Raw genomic sequence first — 22283 nt, 5'->3', positions numbered from 1 at the left:
TTTTTTTTTTTTTTTTTTTTTTTTTTTTTCAAAATCCACAGCAATTGTGTGAACCGCCACAACAGTAACAAAGTAAAGATTGAGGTGTTTGTTCTTTTACTTTCATGACAGCACACAGAAAGGGGGACTTCCACAGTCATACACTTACAATGGGGAGAGGAAAAGGAAAAAATTCCAAGTAATTTGGAATAATCGAGCTGACAGAAAGGAAAAGCTCCTAACAGGCCCCTAAGAGCAAGTAGTGTCCTACATATTTTAAGTAAGTAATTTTGACTCTGACTAACCTTCGGATATGCATGGCAACTAGGCAGGTTTTTCTTTGTTGTTGAAAACAATGAGAAGGGTCCCCAGTATTGCCAGACAGAAATCCACTAGGATGGAATGTCCTGTTTAGAAGCATGGCAAATTAGGAGAAATCAACCTAAAAAACCCCCACTAAACAGCATAAGTGTTTTCAAAATTTCATGTTAGACCTTTCGGTCTGATTTTTTTTTTTTTACCATTGTCATTTTCCCTCACCCAAAGGAAAATTCCTGTTTCAGACAAAACGGCCCACAGGATGAGTCGTCCTCCTCACCAAATCAAAGCAACATTTCCAGGGAATCTTTGCCCGGAACGGAGTCTGAGGCCATAGTTTCACAAGTATTTTTAGCTGCCTTACTCTGGCACAGCTGTAAAATCAGCCACCCGGCATTCATCCCACTTACCCCACTTCTCTGTCCCTGCACTAGCCCCTGGATTAAACAGGGAGCCCCTCCCGGGAAACGATCCAGTCAGCAGTCTGTTTTGGTGTGGGTCAGTCTCCTCATCCAATCCACCTCAGAACTGCACAAGTGCTTCTGCTGGAACAAGGCAGGGAGCGAGATGAGCAACTGGGGACACAAAGAGAACAGGATAGCTTCATTGGTACCACTGCCAGCTCAACTATAAAAACATGGGGGAAGGGCAGGGGGAGGAGGAGCAGGTTTGATCCTGAACCTGCTGTGTCCCTTCTCTTGGAGTTCCAGCAGAAAGACTTTTCCTGGATTTGTGTCATTACACATCTAGAGCCCCCAGCACCACAAAAATGAGCTTCTAGCACAGAGGGAGAAGCCTGGGTAAGGTGACTGGACTGGGAGTTAGAAAACTCAAAGACCTTCTCTCTGATAGCTTGTATGGTGAGGGCTAAGTCAGACATTACTCCAGTGCCTCAGTGGCCTAGTACTGAAATAAGCATCCACCTAATCCACTGGGCCTTAAATAAAGCAAGGGACGTGGCCTGAAAGCTAGTGGTACTTGGGTTTTGCTCGTGTGAATCCAGAGTGGGACCTGATTCTCAGGTCACGTCCTTTCACAATACTAAAGGTTCAGCAACACCACCAAGCCATAATACAGTCAATCGGGAACACTGTTTTTAATATAGGACTTGACAAACTCTGAAACATTTTCTGTTAAGAGCACATAACAAAACTCTTCCCTTTTACAAACTACTTACTTTCTGTTTCCCCAGGAACAGTATGCTTCCCAAAGATGTACCCACTTTAGACGTGCTGGCCTTGAAGTTGCTAAAAGAAAGAAAAAATATTTTTCTTAAATTGATAAAAGGGTTTTCTGAGGAAAAGAGTTGCATTTTGTCGCCTTCTCTAATTCACAAGAGCAGCATCAAAATGCAACTCTGTAAGTACAGGAAAAGAATCTTTGGCTGGAATGTATTTATTAATACACACTTGACAAGAGGATCTCAGAAATAAATTCAAAAACTTAGAAAGTAAACAAGCTGTTTACTGTGAGTGTCACAGGACTGATTTTTCTAGTTGTGTGAAATTCAAAACAGTGAAGAAGCAGCTTTTGTTTAATACTTCCTATTCATAATGTTAAAAGTCTATGTCACACATTAAACCTTAGTCATGTTCAGAGTTTGTGCTGGATATTGTTTTCTCACTTTTACAAACCCACAGTGAGTATCATCAAGTGTACAAATGCATGTTAAAAATTATAAAACACTACAGTATCATGGAAAGCGTACAGATTCTTCAAAATCTATTATGTCACCTTTAATACACTTCATAGGTACCAGCATCTCCAGTTTGTGCCAAGCACAAGGCAGAGCTAACAACTTTTGAGACAAACATAGGCTAGTCCAGAGTGAACCATGGACATCTGTCTCAATTTGCTCTTTACTCTGGGAAAAATCTTCCCTAAGTGTCTGTGAAGCAAACCAAGAAAGTATCATTTAAAGTCTGAGAACTCATTCTTTAAATAATAGGATTTTTTGAGTGCTCTTTTACACACAAAGGAATTAAAAAAAAAAAAAAACAAAAAAAAAACCCACAAAAAAACCACAAACCTTGCAAACTGTCTATCATGACGTTGGTCTGTGGTTACAGTACTGTCCTGCTACAGATCCTACCTCGTCAGGACATACTATGTCATGTGGTGCATGACTGTGCTCCACAATTTGCTGCATGTTACTTGTCGAGAGTGCTCTCGGAGGAGTAAGCTCAAGAATATTCCACTGTCTGACCAAAGGAGGGAAGACCTGATTACAAGGCCATGTCTCACAGTATAAAACGATCAACAATGCTACTTCAGGGGTGTTTCCACAACTACCCCACTCCTCTGCCACTTACTTCTGCTCCCATACTTCAGGGATACAAACCACACAAGAAGAACAAATTCAGTTTTTAAAAAGGCCTCCCTCCAAAAGGGGAAAAAAAGGGTTTTAAGGCAGATCACTTTCCCAGTCTAGTCCACAGCATGGTCTCTGGACCATGCTTATGCTGGCATAATATCTGTATTACGTGCCACAGTCTGCAGTGCAGGACTAAAACCGGCACTGGGTATGCTACAGTTTCAGAAAAAATGGGGCCAGTGTTTCACACTATCTTTTAGTTTGGATACAGTATCAGAGGGGTTTTGTTGGTTTAATACATGTACTTGCTGGATTTTTAGCCATTTTAAGACCAGAGCATCAAGGGTTCTCATCTGTATTGCAGATGGAATTCAATTTCAGCCTGCAGAGACTGGGGTGTGCTGGCACAGTACTAGACAACGCATACTTTGATCGTTAACATCTTAAGAAAGTAGAGTTTGATACAGTAGACAACCACTGGTAGCAATCTACACTGAGTCACTGGTCTCGCCATATTTCAACACAAACCACTGCGATTCCACCAAAAACTGTATCTTAACAGGCTTGTTCCCCTCATAAAGCAGAAATTCTTCAGTAATTGGAACAGAAGACAACAGGAGAAAACTGCATGAGTTTAGGCTTCGTGCCCTACTGAGCAGATACTATATTCCATATTTGCAGAATATAGTTGGATTGACTAAAAGTTCTCCATTGCTCTTTTCCTCCATTTGTAGCCCATAAGCCACAGAGCATTTGGTGTACATGCTGGCCAACAACATGAAAACAACAGAAAAACATCCTATTAGATATAAGGAACAAATGAAAAAACAAACAGAAAAAAAAAAAAAAGCACTCCAATTTTGAAGATACAAACTGTTTTTTTAGCTCTTAGAGCTTCTTTCCCTTAAGAAAATCAGAGACTGGAACTAGTAGCTAATTAAATCTTAAAAACTGAATTAAAAAAAAAAAAAAAAAGCCTCTTGGCTTCTAATTTTTGTATTTTTATCTGACTTTTCCTCTCACAAACATGGGCCCATACACTGCAGGAGTAATGTGAGGTGGTGTTCAAACATCCCATTTATTGCATATCAATTCACCTGTTTAGAAGGTGGCAGATGCCTTTTTCCTCAAGTGATCTTTTTATCACTTATGTGGTCTACAGCGCATTGGGTCAAAACCAACGCATGAGAAAACCTTTAGTTTCATTCAGCTGCAGTTCAGGCACTCAAAGCTCATTGTACCAAATAATTCCAAAACTTGAAGGTCTGTCAGGAAACAGGCAGTACTGCAGAAAAGAGTATTATAAACCTCTCTTCTCCTTGACCTATAACTTACTCAACAACTCCCCTCTCCATCACATAGATTATCTCATCCTGTGGCAGACTCTGCCCACACTACATATCTGTTCCTGGATGTAAGATGAACTAACTGTCTCCATGAGTTTTGAGAAGTCACAGGGATATCAGACAGCTTCCTGTCTACATTTTCCCTTTACTCATGTCCTCTGACTTTAGAGAGAAGATTCAGCGAAGTGGGTTTGTATTACATTGAGTGCATTCTGCAGATGACTAACTCCATGAACTGAAATTCCTGCAGACAGAGAAAAAGTCTTCTCTCTACTCCTGAGAGAAGGTCCCTATTGCATTGAAAGTTATGTATGAAATTCTCAACATCAGTCAAAATTCCACATGGAAAGCAAATTGCAAAACTGAAATAGATCTTAGCTCACAGGGCAAGTAAAGCAATTTACATGGTGGTGCAGAAGAGAGAATGTTACTCTTATGCTATCTTGAAGATTTTTTTTGGAGACTACAGATTTAGTGGCAAATTCATTTGATGATGATGACTGCTGTCGACAGTTACTCTTTACATCTAAACAAATCGAGCTTCACTTCGTGCCTTGCATAATTAACTTTACGCTTTTGACAGACATTAAGAACTATGGTCTCCAGCACATCTACATCTAGTTCTAGTTTATGGACTCTAAATTACCTTTGAGTCAAGAGTGTGGTCCCTTTATAGAAAATTGTAGGGAACTGTAGGATAAACATAATGGAAAGCCTTTAAAGGGGTCAGGAGTTCCAGCATGGAGATCTTTCCAATTTGAGCATGAAGTTAAGAACAAGACTCTCTAAAGAAAGGAAGAGACTTTCACAGTCATTCTCAGGAGTCTTGTCACTTTGAATGTCCCCAGTAACACTGGTGATCTTAAAGTATCTGTAAACCTAGAGCCTGAAGCCAAAATCTTTATTATGTGTTGACTATCATCGTTATCAAACTGTTGTACAGGAAATAAAGTTCAGGATGCTTATGAATCCTCCCGTGCTGTGGTGAAAGGGCAAAGCTTGAATTCACATGCAGTGCTCTCTAATGTAATATAGGCTTCTGGAAAGAAATGGATAAGGTCTTATGGTATAATCCCTGGTTAATGTTGATTTTTATCCATTGATTTGATATTTTACAATCAATATTCCATAGCAGTTACTGTGTAGATTTTTAATGCATCCAGGCTGAAAACACTTGCTAAGAACTGGGGAATTCTACATTCTTTGTCTCAGACATCCTTGGAAAAAAATCCTGTATTCCAGTAACTGTCTAGCATTTGAGTTCAGTGTTGGCAAACTGGTCCCCACATGTCTTTAAGGCATATGGAAATTGATGAGCAAAGTGTCTAGTATAACTAGAAGTATAAACTGATGAAAACTGAAGCAGTTAACTGTGAGAAACTGCTAAATCAGTGCCATCAGACTCTGCTTGGAAAATAATGGAACATAAATACCACTAGGACACGAGAACTGCAGGGTGAGGACTGTGAAACCAGAGAGCAAACGTAAAAATTAAGGCAACATAAAGGATATTATTTTAATTGTTATTTTTGAAACACATGCACAAAATACAATACAACATTCCTGTCCAAATTCACTTTACGGAGACAATGACATCATGTCTCCTCCAAACTGTTCAAGGCCAAATCTTGGCACAAGCTCTTCCAATAGAATACCATGTTTGGCCCTGGCACTGTCGCCTGTCTACCCATAACCATGTGCAGAATAAGAACAGCACCGTAGCCAATGCAAATCCTAGTTATAGCTCAAGTCCCTTGGGGCAACAGAAAAAGACCAAAATAGAAAACATATTACAGTTTTAAAGCAATATTATTGCTAAGGAAAATAAAACAAATGTAACCTCAGAAGTAAGATGACATTTATTGCCTAAAAGTTAACAATTCCTGAAGCTGTGAAAGTACTCTATAAATAATACCTGAAGATGGCAGTGAAAAGATCCTGATACTGCTTTATTCATATATTTTGAATGAAAACAAAACAAACTTACATAGAAATCTGAGAGCAAGAGGACAAAAGAAGAAAATATTGTACGTTTTGAGGGTTTGCCTACATGAGTAAACACACTCAGATTACTGAAAAAAACTATTGATGATTCTATCCAGTTGTACCCATGTTTTGAGATAGTACCATGTGTGCGTAAGCTCAAGAAAGGGATATAAGCTTGCATATTCAAGGAATTGCCAGAAAATTTGTACAAAAAGATCACAGGGACACAGAGCCAGCTGGAAAAATTGGAGCAGGGGCTCCGATTTTCATGCCAGTGTTACACCTAATGCAAAGGGAATGCAGATGATGGACTGCAAGCTATATGTTATTCCTCCTGACAGCAGTATGCTTGTAGAGCTGAACAAGAACCAGGAAGTAACAACAACAAAAAAACCCAAAACAAACAAACAAACAACCCACCCCAAACCAAGCAAACAAGAAAACAAACCAAAATGACCCAGAAAAGATAGAATGTGTGCTATTGTAAATTAAAGTATTTATTGTCAGGACATTTATTACAGTCACATCAACATTTTCATGTACAAAAGGCAATCATCAAGCAGTGGATACCAAGCACTAATTTCTGTAGTCTCGTTTGGAAATTTAACTAAACTATACCCACAATCTCACCATGGCATGTACGTAGCAGAAACCACGAAATAGAAAATATCTATAAACAAACATCTCTTGAAGGTCCTATATCAGCCTTTAAAAGAATGATAATGAGAAGTTTCTGCACATGGATTTATCCAGATTAATTATCAATAAGCCTAATTAGAAAGTTGAGCTAACAAATATCTAGAAGACTTCCTTGTATTAGGGAATATATAGATAGGAGGCTTAGTAGAAAAAGGGTAAGTGGAATCTTGAGAGGATTTTCTGGTAATAAATTCAAGTTTATAAACTAATCTATGCATGATTTCCATGGGTTTTGATATCATCTTTTCCCATGAGGTGATCTCAAAACCTACGTGTTAAAAAGTCATTTTCTCTGTCTGTTACTGGTAACCCAAACTATGAACTTGAGGAGTCTGCTATCAGTGTTTTCCCCCTCCTCAGACCTATTAACATCACAAAAGCCAGAACTGTGGTCATTACTACTGCAAATTCAAACTGTAATCTTACTGTAAAAGATGTCTTCTAAAAGAAAACCAGTTTATAAATCCCAGTTAAGGTACCTTTCTGTTCCCGTGGATTCCTGCTGTGCACTCAGATTTGCACGCAGCAGAGCCTTTGACAGTAGCTGAGAGAAGCAGAGTCACAGTGTCTGTTTGTAGCACTCTCATTGTCACAGTGACCTGTTCATTGAGACGTCTCACCTCTGGAAAGGAGAAGTGAAAAGGGAAAAAATTAAAAATACAAAAATGGCAACACAAAGAAAAAAGTAGGGGTTCAGATCCCAATTTTCCACAAGTCCAGGGGCATATCCAGTACAGGGCTAAGCCTATAAAACTCTATAGCTTTTAAAACAAATCCAACAGAAAACTTCCCCTGATTAGCTGATGTCCCTACCCAGATGCAAGATAAACTAATAGTCTGACAGTAACTCTTTCTCATTTAGAACAAGCTGTTAACCTTAAGAAGGTCAAAATCTAGAATAAACCTGAACAAATGTATATCTAAGCTTCTGCCCAAGCTTCAGACTAAAGGCTATACTTTATGTTGTTGGGTCAGAGAGCAGAACCTACAGAATCACCTTCATCCCACTGAAATCCTTGGCTTCACTTCTAGCTAAATTGATAAAATTGAAAGGAAGATGTTCTGCCCTGCCTTGAGATCAGGCCCTTATATTTGAGCTGTGGATATAAAAGCTTTTTTAAAGTATACATGATTCTTAGCCAGCTATTTCATGTGCAAAAACAATTCAATCATACTATTTCATCCACTGTTGTTTGTTTCTTCCTATTCTTTCAAGTTTAGACTATCATAAAACACTCTGTAAGCTTAAAAAGAAAATCTGGGGGGTCTCTATTAAAATGAATAATGTGAGCAATGAACAGTAAAGGAAGAGATCTCTGCTGTCAGTCCACAGGTCAGTACTTTCATTCAGAATGTGACTAACTATGCACACTCATGCTACTCTGAAACACTCTCCTGTCTTTTGATGGATTTTCATCAGTGTGCTCTTTTCCACATATTTGTCAGATCAGAATGCTAGTTACCTACATTCAATACTGCCAAATTAACAAAGCAAAAATCAATGATTAAAGCCCACAAGCCACAAGATTACCAGAGTCTGCAAACTGCTAAATTTCCTTTCCGTTTTTTGGGGTTTTTTTAATACTTTGTTCTTGTCACATTGTTGTAGGAGTCCCTATGCTGTTATTCTATACTTATATTAGAATGTATATACATACACCACATGTACTTACAGAAAACTTCTGTGGCATTGCTGCTGAATGAGCTCTGCTGTCCCAGAGATCAGTGTGACCTGAACACTGCACCCACAGGGACCTCCACCGACTTCTGATATATGTATCCTCTGATAGCAGGTGTTAGACCTCTGATGGAAGAGAACTCCAAGGTTTTGGACTCTGAGTTCTGCACGTGTTGTAATCAAAAGTTTATTTCTTTGTGTGACTCAAAGTAAAAAAGATTCAGTCTCTAAGAATTTTAGAAGTCTGGGTTTAAAAATGAAAACATCAGGAAGATAAACTGTCCAAGAACTGATCCAATAGCCACTGTCTTAAAATATCCCTGGCCATACCAATACTGACTTATTACTCTTATTTTTTTATCATAGAATCACCTGGGTTGGAAAAGACCCTGAAGATCACCCAGTCCAACCATTAACCTCACCCTGACCGTTCCCAACTCCCCCAGATCCCTCAGCGCTGGGTCAGCCCGACTCTTCAACCCCTCCAGGGATCCCGGGGACTCCCCCCCCGCCCTGGGCAGCCCATTCCAAAGCCCAACAGCCCCTTCTGCACAGAAATCCTTCCTCAGAGCCAGCCTGACCCTGCCCTGGGCAGCTTGAGGCCATTCCCTCGGGGCCTGGCGCTGGGGCCTTGGCTCCAGAGACTCATCCCCCCTCTCTGCCCCCTCCTGGCAGGGAGTTGCCGAGGGCCAGGAGGTCTCCCCTCAGCCTCCTCTGCTCCAGACTGAACCCCCCAGTTCCCCCAGCCGCTCCCCAGCAGACCTGTGCTCCAGACCCTGCCCCAGCTCCGTTGCCCTTCTCTGGCCACACTCGAGTCATTCAATGGCCTTTTTGGGGTGAGGGGCCCAAAACTGAACCCCCTCAGCGAGGGGCGGCCTCCCCAGTGCCGAGCCCAGGGCTCAGATCCCTTCCCTGTCCCTGCTGGCCACGCCAGTGCTGACACAAGCCAGGATGCCACTGGCCTCTTGGCCCCCTGGGCACACTGCTGGCTCCTGTTCAGCCGCTGTCAATCACCCCCCAGGACCCTCTCTGACTGGCAGCTCTCCAGCCACTCCTCCCCAAGCCTGTAGTGCTGCTGGGGGTTGTTGTGGCCCAAGGGCAGCCCCCGGCACTTGCCCTCAGTGAAACTCCCCCAGTTGGGCTCAGCCCATGGCTCCAGCCTGGCCAGGTCTCTCTGCAGCCTCCCCACCCTCGAGCAGACCAACACTCCCACCCAACTGGGTGTCATCCGCAAACTGACTGAGGGTGCCCTCGATCCTCTCCTCTAGATCATCAATGAAGATGTTAAACAGGAGTGGCCCCAAAACCCAGCCCTGGGGGACACCACCCGTGACCGACCGCCAACTGGATTTAACTCCCTTCACCGCAACTGTTCTTGCCTGAGAGGAATGACAGGATGAGAGCCATCAGATGAGATATATTGTCTGACTGATCAAATGGCAATGTTCTGTAATGACAAACTACAGAGTAAGAGGATTTAAAACGCCTCAAAATACACTATCAACTAGTTACACACTCTATAGACTAAAATTTCTCTTTTAAACACAGGGCTGAAGCCCAAGCTTCTGGAAGAGCCAGCGGCTCCATTCAGGCCTAGCACAACCACACTCTTTCAGCTCTCTGCAGCAGGACTGGAGAAAAGTTTTGAGAAAGATGAATTTGATTCACGTCTAGTGCCTAAAAAGCATCACTCCCAGCATCAGGATCATCCTGGCACAAACCAGAACTTAAATTTCTTTCCTTGTACCAAATGCCACTATTCTCAGAGACAACTTGGGATTTGCAAGGAACACAGGATCAGTTTCCTTTCAGATACTTAATATTTAAAAGTCAATCTTGTCCTACTGAAAGAGGTGTGAGTTTTACCATTAATCTATCCAGAAGTGAGATGAAGTTGCAGACTTAGAAACCTGCACCTATTAGACTTTTTTTTTTTCCTTTAGTTTGGAATTTTATGTACAAAAAGGTCCCTTCAAAAGCAAACAAAAATGTACTTGCAATTTAAGACTCCCTAAGACCACAGAGCAGAGTAAAGGTGTCACTCCACACAGGATGTTGATAACGGTGTCCTTTAGGGTTCACAAATCTATACAAATTGTCTTTTAAACAGTAGCCAGTGTTAAATTCAAAGTTCTTATTTGTGAGTTAAAGACAGACACCACCAGCACTCAGTGATTTATGCCACCCGCTCCAGAAGCCATGAAGCTTCAGGAATTTTTTTTATTATTTTTTTTTTTCGTTAAACACCTCTTCACACACCAGTTTGAAAGTCTCATCCAACAGATATCAAGGGACACCCAGCCAGCAGTTCTCTGCTACACAGCCTCCTGTACTGAAGCCAGGATTTGCATTTTCTGTTTTGAGAAAAAGACAATTGTGAAGTAGTGGACCTAGATGTATCTTATTAACAGAAGTCTCCATGTCCAATAACCCACTTGTTGCTATTCTTAATTTTCTCTCACAGCATTTATTTGGTACAGAAGGATGATACATGATAGACTTTAAGTATCTAGACTAAAAATGAATATTAGAACATCCTATATTGTATTTTACCTGTCAGAGGTCATCAGAAGCTGTATTTCAAGAAAACTGAAGGCATTAGATGTAGTTTGCCCAGTAGATTAATACTGAGCTGTGAACTTTCATCCTCTGCAGCAAGATTTCCATCCAACTGACATAGAACTGACACGCAGTAACACTTACAACCAGGGGGATCCAATTTAGACGGAGTTCAAATGGTTTCAAGCTACTCATAGGTCACAAAGGTAAAGTATGCATAAGAGAGCTGGCTTTAATCAGAAGGTTTTCAGTAATGTCACACCAGAAGTGATAGGCCACATTGAAAATGAACTGGATGTTAGGCTTGAGAATTAAATTAACAAATATGTTTAAATATTCTGAATATATTCTTTAAGACATTTTCACAAACCCAAACCAGTTTGTTTTGGTGTTTTGTTGTTTGGTTTGGTTTTGTTTTTTTTTTTTTACAGAACAATAGAAAAAGACATGGAATTTTGCATGAGCACAAAAAAAAATTCTTTCCCATGTGGCATCATATCTGTGATGTCTATCATCGGAAGCTTTTGGGGAAGAAACTTGATGCGAAACAAAAACAAAACAGCTCCATTGTGGGTGATGGTTTGGAAATAATCTGAAAAAAGGCTCAATATTTTCTCCATAATGGAGCATTAGAACATAGGAAAATTGAAAGGGACAGGAAGGATTACAGCGAGAGAGAGGATTTAGGAAAGGCTGATTTTAATGCAGTTATCAAATGCTGACCTACTTGTGGAACAGGCAGGTGGAATCTCCGTTTAACATTTCATACTAAAGAACAATGTGAAAATGAGAGGACTCATTGAAAGACATGTCATTGAAAGACAATGTGTTATTCTCTTGAGACTTTTAAAGGCTATATTCCACCCAGAACCCCCTGAATCTGTCAGGTGTTCTTATTTCAAGTTTCCCTGAATCGGTTTGGCTGTATCCAAATCATCCCTGTGCCCTCCTTTTCATGTAGCTAGGCCGTGAGCTTTGTCTCCATGCCATTAGAGATGCCAGGAAGTAAACTGGGAAACAGCCCGGTAATACAATGGAAAGCACCATACCTTTTGTATGGTCATTCCTACTGGTTTGCACTCTGTTTAAGAACTGCTTCTCAGCAGAAATAAAAAAGCAACTCCTGTACAAAGCCTAGCAGACAAGCTATGTTGAGTTTCTGAAGATTTTCATTGAGTTTTGTTATGAAAAAGGATTATAAGTCCTTACTGCTGTGCCTGTCTACAATATCCTCTCTGCAGAAATTCAAGTCAATGCCACGAAGAGAAGGGTGAACTTGAAGTCTGTCACTAGAAATACAATGCTGGATCTCATGTCATATTACAGAAAGCATGTCTCAGCTCAGATCAGCAAAAAGCAAGGAACCTGGCAGAGTGGGATCCAGGGCTTTCTTACTGAATACTCACGTAGAAGCAGCATCTCAACCAACAGAATTACTCCTTTGTAGCCCATTAATTTCACTGTATCCTGCACTGATGATTTTAAATGTATAACCAGGAAAGAAAAAACAAGGGATTCAAAGCCAGTGTTTTCTTAAACACGATAAATTAAGGCTTGTTGAGTTCCTTACTATTAGAAACCAGATTGTTTCCAGTACCTGACTTGCTCATTTACCTCTTTCACATAGCACTTTACAGAACTCTAAGTTGTGTAATAGAAGAATAACTTTAAACACTGGACTAGCTAAAGTGTCCCCATCTAGGTTAGTAAAATAAATATTTAAATTTTTTCCCAAACTAGGAGGCTTTTAAAGACCTATCCATTACGTCTGTCTAAATCCATATCCATTTTTCTTCCTTATACTGAACGAACAAGTGGTTTATCACAGTCAGAAAATCATTCATCTTATGAAGTTGTGTCTTTCATTTGTTGCTCTCACTCGCTGGCCAGACTAGTACCACAAAATTAGATGTGCTATTCCTCAATTCTAATTACACTGCACAGTTTAATTTCCTACACATTCTCAACTTTGTAGGAAAAATAGCTTTACTGCATGAATAGTCCACAGAAGCTAAACATTAAGAGATTCTTTCTTCCAGCCCGCCAGGTCATATAATTCTTGAATTATGAAAAAGTCTTTTTTCTTACTTGTCATTGGCACCTTGTCTTAACGAAATAAGATTCTAAAATAACAAGGACCAGCACGTGTCCAATTGCTCCAAATCCTCCACATAACCCGTTCAGCCCTTCCTATATTCACCCTGAGTAACTCTGACGCCTTTGATTATCTGTGTTTCCATTTCCACATGTAATTTCACAATTCTAAGCTGATGGATTTAAGACCACAGGGACTGCACCTAAGCCGAAGTGCAGCATACTCCCGTAATTAAAACATTTTACAGTAATGTGAAATGCAGCTTTCCTTATTTTCCACTAGAAAACCATACTATGCTGCTTTTTACCTTTTAACACATCCTAATGATTCATGACATTTAAAATGGAGTTAAATATTTTTCTTAACACAGCTGTATATGTTTTATTTCATACTTTTGCCAAGATTCCTCATATACTCTTCCAACTATTGCAGTCTTCCTTTCATGTTTTTAATTTTTAGTTTCCATGGTTCCATAAAATAAAAGTTGTTGTATGATCTCTAAGCTTATAGCTGGAGGTATCTCTTTATTCCACCCCACAGCTACACAGAACCTTGGACAGACTTTAACACCCATCTCTTTGGGCTTCTTTTCAGAAGCTGTCCCTTAGACTCTAGCCCCAGGTCTCCTTGCTTCCTTGAAGAACTCCATCATTAAAGCACTATCCAAGGTTCTCTTATCTTCTTCCACTAATCATGAGTTTTATTAGCTCTCTCCTTAGAAATGCAAAAATCCCACAGCAACTGGAGAATTTAGCAGATTAGCATGTCTTCCTATCAGAGAACAGCTGATGCATCTGAGCTATTCATCCTCCTTGAAGGATTGTATTTAGTTTTACACAGTGAAATAGAGAAAAATAATGTATTGTTAGGATGCCTCTCAGATCAACTGAATGTGAAATGGGAAACATGTTTAGTTGTACTCTTGAAATCCTTGCTAGCAGAATGCCCTTATGTGGCAACGAATGAGGCTTCCTTCAATCTGCCGCTAAGTGACTCCATCCCATCCTGCTTGTTAATGATCTGGCTTCAGTTATTCATCTCTCTTACCAGTGCAACACATCTGGCACAAAGGCTTTCGTGCTAAAGAAAATCCAATTAGTGCAGAATGCTTCAGTACATCCCTTTGACAATGCAAACTATCACGATTTCACCATCATATCCTCTACTCTCAACACTGAAAAGCCTGTGAATTCTAAAGCTTTTCAATGAACTACTCACTCATCCAGCAAAACGGATTCTTAGGCAAGAAGGTAGGGCTTCTCTGGAAGGGAGCAAGCACACCCATGAAGGCTGACCTAAAACTGGAGAATGAACTGCCTTAGAAAAAAGGGATCACCTCAAATCTTCCACGCCATCTGCTACAACTTCAAGGCACGTTTTAGGAACTTACTTTAAATATAACATTAAAAAGGAATCCACAGGTGTATTTAAAAAAACAAAACCAAAACAAACATAGAAAATAAAACCAAACCCTACCAAAAAAAACAGCCTATAGAGCAGATTGCTCCATTGGGGATCTTCAAAAATAAAACACACCCTCTCCCAAACCGCTACCGAAGAGGTGCTAGAACATGGACATAAGATAGAGTCTGCAGCAGCCCTTCTAAAGGGCTGCTTTAAGTGCCGTTTAAAGAGTCAAGCACAGTACAGCCCAGAGCAGTAACTTTGCTCTAGAAATAAAGATGACAGAATGGAAACAACTATGCCTTAACATCAACATTTTATCCACACCAAGCATTGCTCACAGATTTCTCTTCACACCGCTTTTCATTCATTGTTTTCCCAGGCTCTACTCAGAGCTTACTCTTCTCGCCAATGAATTGCCCAACTTATGTCAGCTGAAAAAAACCCCTCACATAATTAAGAATAATGTTTTCCTCATTGAATTTAAAAAAAAAAAATACACAATACCCATTCCCAGTAAACAGACACTGGATAGTGATGCCACATAAGACTTGAGATGTTTCAAATTTTTCAAATGACTAGCATAAAAATCTCTCTATAAAAATAATGACAATTATAACAGTTAAGCTATCTCCTCTGTGTGGCTGCACACCACCTTTTTTTTTAAAAAAAAAATAATCAGCAGAAGATGTTTATTTTAGCCCTAAATATGATTTATCTGTTGATTATTCAGCATTCATATTTCAACAGCCTCCAAACTGTTAAGCTATCCCACAAGACAGATAGCCAAAACCACCCTTAACCATCTCCCTTTCCAGAATAACAGAATATGTGGATCTGAACATTCTGGTTAGCTGGCTCATAGTGACCAAAGAGTCGATCGCCTGGGAAATTACTTGTGGACTACCTCAAAACACATTTGTGTTCTTTTGCAATAAAACACCAAACTTAATGACCATCAAATAATGGTTGCATGATCTGATATTTGGAAAACCTAGACGCATTCAATTGCTTTCTCTGATTAGGTTTCTACTTATTTGGCATTACCAGAGATATCTCAATCCCTAAATAATTAACCTACAACCAATATGTATGAAATTGCCTCACTAAGCTCACTATCCTAGACTGTTTGCTGTTAAATTAGTAGAATAAATAATTTACACCAAAAAAGTGTGCACAAGATAGTGCCAATAAACCTGGGGGAACTCGTTCATTATTTGCAAGAAAATTGGATGAAACACAATTCCCCAAGTACAAGCCATTCTGTAGAGTAAAAGGTGTATTAGTATTATTGCAGCATGTAGGGAACAAATGAAGTCTCATGACTGCTCTCTTCAGAGGAGGCTCTCTTCATTAGCCCTTTCTCCAGAGCTATCAATACATGTAATATACTGTACATATAAGAACACAGGAGACTAAATGTTTGCATATGAAGTAAATTTCTTATAGGAGGAAAAAAAAAAAAATCACAAAAATATTGTAGATTTATCATCACTCATTACTGAATAAGCAAGGAGCTAAAAGAATAATATACACCACTGAAACGGCAGCTGTGTACCACTTGGAAAATCCACAAATCATCTTTTCCAGTGGCAAAGGTTACTATTGCTAACTCTAAGCGCTCAAGAAAATGACTTTGGAAATTTGTAATTCACAGGATTTTTATCATTTTAAGATCATTTCAAAATGAACTGTTGATAAAACTTCTCTCTTGCAATGGTCTGCATGGTCACTCAACCAGCACTTGCTCCAGCAATTGGAGAGTGTCTTCATGCTAATGTCACTGGGAGCTGAAACAGGACCTGCTGGCAAAGAAAAACTATAGCAACTCTATTAAAACTTCAGAAATAGTTTAAAAATAGTTATTCTGAAGGCACGTTTAGAATTCTCAATTAAAAACTTACATTTAGAAATAAATAACATTCACGGAGAACAATTTGGCACAGAACCTAGTGCTGAGGCCAAACCAGCTTGATTTTCACGCAGGCCCATCTCCTATCAGGTTCCTGAGAACTGCGAGCCCCTGGACTCGATTTGTCTGTAGTGCTCGGAGGTGTGGCTCTCCACGCACAGCCAGGTACAAGGAAGAGACCCCCCCTGTCCGCTGTGGCTTGAGCTTTTGCTACAGAAGCACGGACTCCTGCCCCTCCCTGGACTGCACAACCCCTTGAGGAGATGCCCCGGCAGGGAAGGCCCTAACCTAAAGCACCAGCTCCGAGCACCATCTGCTCTTCAAGCTGTGTTTTCCTAGAGAGATGGTCACCAGCCTCATGTTCTTGCTGCAGGCCGGGGACAGAGCCACAGACACATTTACCACATCCAGGGCAGGTGCAGCAGAGTCCCCGGCTGAATCCAGCCCCTTGTGTAAGTTTGAATCAAACGCTAGGTCTCAGCCTGCTTTGTGGTGGTTTGTTGTTTTTTGTTATTTGGTAGCAGGTAACCTGGGATATGTTTCCTGACCTTGCTCTGTGTTCATGTTGAAAACACAACAATCTTTTTTATAAAAAAAATAAACATTTCTCCCTAGATTATGAATCATGTAGTTGTATGACCTGGGTCCCAATGCTTCCCACAATCTATCTTATTTAATACTAAAAGAAATCATAGATATGAATGCCAGCTTACCTGTTCTTCTACAAAACAATACTGGGGATACCAGTTTCACTCATTTCCCTCATCTTTATCCCAAAAGAATGACAAAAAAGAGGTTAGCCCCGTGGCGTAAAAGGTGTCCCAATGTCATTGTCGCATGCAACGATCAGATAAGCACTTAGTTTGTTCTGTCTGTGAAGACAGCTTTATCCAAATAAAGCATAGTGCATTTTATCATTCTGTAATGGAAAAGACCTGTCACTCTTTGAATATCATCATATGGTCGGTGGCCGGCAGATAATGGACTGTTAAGTGTCAAGGTGACTGGCTTTGAATGTGCACAAAACTAAAAATTATAGACCTGTCATTCCATAGGCAGGCCACAATTAGCTGTCTATGCAACTTGAAATTTCCATTTTGCCAGCTGAATAATCAATTGGCTACAGTTTCTCAATATAGATGCGTTTTTAGGCTCTTTGCACTCAGGATTTTATCTTTTTTATAAGGTTTTTTCAAATAACTGTGCAGTGCACTTAAGCAGATGGGGTTAGGAGTGAACTGCACAGTTATCTCCTCCCCAAACACATACACAAACACATTCACCAATATTCTACAAACAACACTTTTTAAATTAATTTCTTTTAGCCATGCTCTACCCTATAATGCTTCTGCCAGGGATGTGGTGCTAAGGAACACAAGCCTCAGACTTCTCAGCTGTTTGTTTATATTAAGAGCATAATATAATTTTTCTACATTTTACTATTGGTCCACCCTGATATGAATTAGTAATACAACATGGCTTACAAATAAAACGGGTTTTGATGGTCAACTTCAAAAAGGGAAAGTATTTTTTGGATATTTGTTTCTGTATCACTAACAAAATTTTAAGGTGGTTGGGGCATACACCTTATTTGATGCTGCTAAAACAGCAGAGACAAATACAGTGATATATCAATAATGACGCTTACACCCAGTTTTGAATCTAAACAAGCAATGCAATCAAAAAACTTTCAGAATCCCATGACATATTAATGTATGTCTGGTAGCCCTTTTCATCCTGGACAAGTAGCATTTTTTTTTTTTTTTTTTTTTTTTGTCTTACAGGCTGTCTGCATTCGAGAAAGAAATTGTTTAACATTGTGCCTGAATGTGAGAATAGGTTTACAGATGGGGAACTCCATAAGTTCTGGGTTTATAAACAACACAATATCAGGACAAGTGATGCCTCAATGTCTTTTTGATATGAAAAAGTCCTTTACAGATACATTACTGCACGTCTTTTCTTTTTCTTTTTTTCCTAAGCTCAGCCTTATTTCTAGCACACGATGGGCAGAATTCCTCCCATCTGATGGAGAAATGCTACATACAGGTTCTGGCCAAAGCCACCTGGAGTCATGGAAAGCTATCTGGGATTGTCACTGGACTTTGAATCAGGGTGCAACATCAGCCTTCCATTTTTACAGAACTTCATATATTGATAAGGCCTTTGCATGCAGTTCTGGGAGGTACACAGCAATACTTCGGTAATATTAAAGAAGGCTGCTGATCATCAAAGTCTATGACAGTCTATAATTATATGGCATACGGGCTTTAATGCTGACTGGCTTAATGATAATGGCTTGAGGAGGTCTTGGTCTCCCCCCATAGCCCCACGCTTATTTCCTTTCCCATAGCACAATTGACTCTTCCCTCATTTGTCCTGTTTACGTGCTCCCCCCATCGTTTTTTGATGATGACTTTTAACAGCAATGATTTGAACAGTACAATTTACAGCAAGTCATAGAAGTAGCTGTATGTACAAAGCTGAGGGCATGGCAAATTACAGCGAGAGAGCAGGAACAAGAGGCTGGAGGGAGCAGAGGGGAAAGTTCTTAAATTCATATTGCAGAACTACACTGTTAGCCTGAATTTCTTCCCTGCTTTTTCTCCCCTCTCCCTCTAGAAATAGAAGGTTAAGCCATTAGAGAATTCAATTGGTTCCAGATGGACCCTTAACCCAGCTCTTCTAATAAAAACATTTTCCTGTTAAACAACCTGTGTCACATGGAATAGATGAAATTCATCTTTAGTATACTGCCACTGAAGCCTGGAAAGACAAACCTGAAGTACGAGTATCTGTATCTCAAATATAAAAGGGTAATGCAACAATGATTTATGTCACAATTAGGCGGTGGTAATTAAAAAAGTAATACTGTGGCAGACATACAATACAAGCTTCTAGGAAAAGTTATAAAAAATTATAGCTGTCTTTTTTAAAGGCAGTGTTCCACTTGTATGTTTTCTATTAAATTCTTAAGAAAAATCAAAATACAACAGTTGACAGCATGACTCCTAAATCATCTCTTTCATGGGCTACTGCCATTGTTAATGAATTTTGTTTCATTTTACTTCTATTTTATAATATATTAATTGGAGAGCCAGTTTTGCTTGTATAGAAATCAGTGACAAAAATCTCCCAAGTTTTCTCATCAGACCGGGGTCAATCCTTTTAGCACATTAGAACAAAACCTTTACTGTTCTAGATTGACATTTAAGGTACTTGGGAAATAAGAACAGACTGATTTTGCCTTCAGTAGCAGGTTGCTTAAGTAGCTCCCATCCTCCTTCCTTCCAGCCTTCGTTCCGCCCCACGTGCCAACCAGTGTTTTGGCTGGCACAGACATTTGTGTTGCCATGTAGTCAGCATATATTTTATCTTTTACCAGCTGGATCTATTCCTTGATCGAGTTCACCGTACCGCTGTGCACACAGTTGTGGCAGCAAACGCAAGAGCTGGGAACAACCCGCCAGGAGGGGGGATGGATGCCTGAACTGCTTAAGCTATGACTGCTAGCGAGTAAATGTTCTCAGTACCACAGCCTATGCAACCTGTCCGTCTGTCTATCCTAGGTCCTTAGAGAGCTTCTGTTTTGTTCTGATTTCTTTCAAATATATTTCTTCACACATCACCTTTGCAAGAAATGCTGCAATTCCCAATTTACAGCTATGGAAGTGAACTGCAGCAACGTTTTCGAAAAACATCTTACATAAAGACTTAAATTCTGAGTGCTTACAATGCTTTCAAAATGAGCTTTTAACTGACCTATATGCTTTCAAAATTATTTTCTTTAAAAAAAAGCAACAAAGAAATGGGTTCTAGGCTAGCATCCTGACAAGCAAGCTGTCCTAGCACTCTTGCTTTGAGCATATCCTTCCATTTTCCCACCAGAGATGGCTGTGATATAATTTATTACGATCATGAAACTGATTATGCATTCTGAAGTCAGCAGATTTACCTTAAAATAACACAGTGCCTCAGTGAAAACCATTACATGTTCACAGTGGAATCTGTCTGGGCAAATGAAAAAAAAAGTAAAATGCTACTTGCCTCAGATTCCACCCACCCTCCCCCAACACACACACACACACACACACACACACACACACACTTCTCACACACTCTCTGTTTAGTTCTGTCACTAGTTGAAGAAAAAATTGTGTGGTTTTGACCATTCTAGAAATTAAAACTTTCAGAGAGAGGGTTAGTGGATTTTCCCTTGATGTTTCTGGAGGGGCCTCCACTCAGAATGGTTCGCTGACTATTTGATCTTTCAGTACTTTGCTTTGAGAAAGGGGAAGAGCTTTAGCACTGCAGTTAAGAGCATTTGCGCGGTGTCCCAGTCTATACAAGCAGTCTGCATACTTTGCTATATGCTAGTAGATGTTTAAAAGAAAATTTAAAAAAAAAAAAAAAAAAAAAAAAAAAAATCACACCACCACCTTTTCCTTCCCAACATCTCTTCATCTCAGAAGACTGCTGTGTTGCCAGCCCCTCTACAGAAGGTTGAAATAAATCCCAACTAAACTGGCCTTCAGTCAGACCAGTCACACATACACGGTTATCTGCTGCCTTGTAGAAACTCAATTTATTCTCACTAAACAATACTTTCATATGGGAGTTTCTTCACCCTGAGATAGGAGAGCTCTGTTTCCCTGTAATTCCCATTTAGAGCATATGAAAACATCTTGGATCCTCAGTTATAGGAAAACTTAGGAAAAGGGAAAAACTGGCGAAAGGAAGGCAAGGCATTTGCACAAAGGGCTAGATTATCTAATGCAGGACTGACCACGCTCCCCAACACCTCCCCTTCTCTGCTTTTGCTTCTCTGAGTAATGCTGCTTCTTCAGGGGTGTTTGTGATCCTTTTTCCTGGTTGTACTGGTAGGCCTTTCAGATTGGAAGGGGCAGTGCTGGGATGCAAGGCATTCACCAGGGTAACTGCTGCTCTACTCAGTGGAACAGCAAGGAAAAGAATTGCATCAGCATCCCCCTGCTGCTGTCTGAGGTGCTATGAGATGCGTTGCCTCTAGCAGCACTGGATTTTATGTACAGCTGTAGGGATAGTTGGAGAAGTTACCATGACATCAAATCACCCCCTCCCTCCATTTTACTACACAGCATTTACATCTCCCTTCGAGGTGAAAACAGATAAAGCAACAAATATAGCACGAAATAAGCCTGAACCTACCCCTGCTTCACCTGGAGCTCAGCCACTGGCTTTGCTGAAGCAGGGACAAGCCCTTTACCTGCACCAAGATCAATATAACTTTGAGCAAAACCAAAAGAATATCTGTTGACTCTTGGCTGCTACGCACACCTCACGGTTGAAGTCCAGCCACTTAAACTCTCAAAGCAGTAATGCTGTCAAGACATCCAGCTGCTAAATGAGGTGTGGGCAAAAAGATTTTGCTTAATTTCTGAGGATGAGAAAATATTTGCTAAAAAATACCACAGTCTAAATTCTGCTGCTATTTCACCTCAAAAGATTGAGGTCTCCAAAAGCTGACTGCTAAATGGATGGAGTTCTCTTTCTTAAAGCCGAGGGTATATTTAGACTCCACATTAAAGCTACCATAAATAATATAGTGACTGCACGTGCCAAGTTAATATTAAAAACAGGGGCTGTGCGACGCATACCAAGTAGCGACGTACGTTCTCCGTCTACGTAACCAAATACCCATGGGTTTCACCCCAGGAGATTCACCCCACTTGTTTCAGGAGGGAAGCCCCTCTCCTGCAAACGACTGGACCGTGCCGAGCGCAGGCGGCCGGCGGCTGCCACTGACCGGCCACCGGCCCACCGAGACGGCCACGGCTCTGGGCGGCCGAGGGCCCGTGGTGCTCCAGCTGCAAGCGGGGGCCCAGCGTGCTGACAGACTCCATTAGCATTAATGCTGCTCTCTTATCTCCCGGCGGCCGGCCGGTGACGGCTGCCTGCCACCGCCGCCAAGGCCCACACCGCCAATCCGCTCCGGCCCGGCAAGGTCACCGCGC

At 40.5% G+C, this 22283-nt stretch overlaps 1 protein-coding gene across 3 annotated transcripts in view; it reads right to left on the bottom strand.

Moving 5' to 3' along the window:
• Positions 1-22283, bottom strand: part of MPPED2 (metallophosphoesterase domain containing 2) — a 213262-nt gene that overhangs the window by 104317 nt on the left and 86662 nt on the right. For all 3 annotated transcript variants that reach the window (XM_026850830.1, XM_026850831.1, XM_026850832.1), the window contains 2 exons: positions 7122-7264; positions 708-872 (listed from right to left, as the gene is read on the bottom strand). The gene's annotated coding sequence lies outside the window, so the exon portion shown is untranslated. The remainder of the gene's footprint in view (positions 1-707; positions 873-7121; positions 7265-22283) is intronic.

Source organism: Athene cunicularia, assembly GCF_003259725.1.
Source record: "Athene cunicularia isolate RWA chromosome 5 unlocalized genomic scaffold, athCun1 chr5_part3, whole genome shotgun sequence".
Classification (NCBI taxonomy): domain Eukaryota; kingdom Metazoa; phylum Chordata; class Aves; order Strigiformes; family Strigidae; genus Athene; species Athene cunicularia.
Note: the sequence above shows the minus strand (reverse complement) of the source record. Positions and strands in the feature narration are given on the sequence as shown.